Source organism: Corvus brachyrhynchos, unplaced genomic scaffold (genome assembly GCF_000691975.1).
Source record: "Corvus brachyrhynchos isolate BGI_N302 unplaced genomic scaffold, ASM69197v1 scaffold215, whole genome shotgun sequence".
NCBI lineage: Eukaryota > Metazoa > Chordata > Aves > Passeriformes > Corvidae > Corvus > Corvus brachyrhynchos.
Window position 1 is genome coordinate 742,248 of NW_008237887.1, and position 209 is coordinate 742,456.

The 209-nt window shown below is 51.7% G+C and overlaps 1 protein-coding gene across 2 annotated transcripts in view; it reads right to left on the minus strand.

Annotated features, from left to right (window-relative positions):
- Window positions 1-209, minus strand: part of ECE1 (endothelin converting enzyme 1) — a 12,397-nt gene that overhangs the window by 11,386 nt on the left and 802 nt on the right. The gene's annotated exons all lie outside the window — the stretch shown is intronic.

The window sequence follows — 209 nt, forward strand, 5'->3', positions numbered from 1 at the left end:
GCACCCATAAGTGCCCCCACACCTCTACAGCCCGGAGTCAGCGCCCAGAAAGGCTCAGCCTGCTAATTAGGATGTCTGGGGGTAATTAGCAACCCCTGGTAATAATTAGGGTGCCGGTGTTAATTAGGGGTGCTGGGAAAGGAGGTTGGGGGGAGTTCCCAGTTTTGCAGGGAGCCTTGGCTGGCAAGAAATTAGTTTTTTTAAAAAAG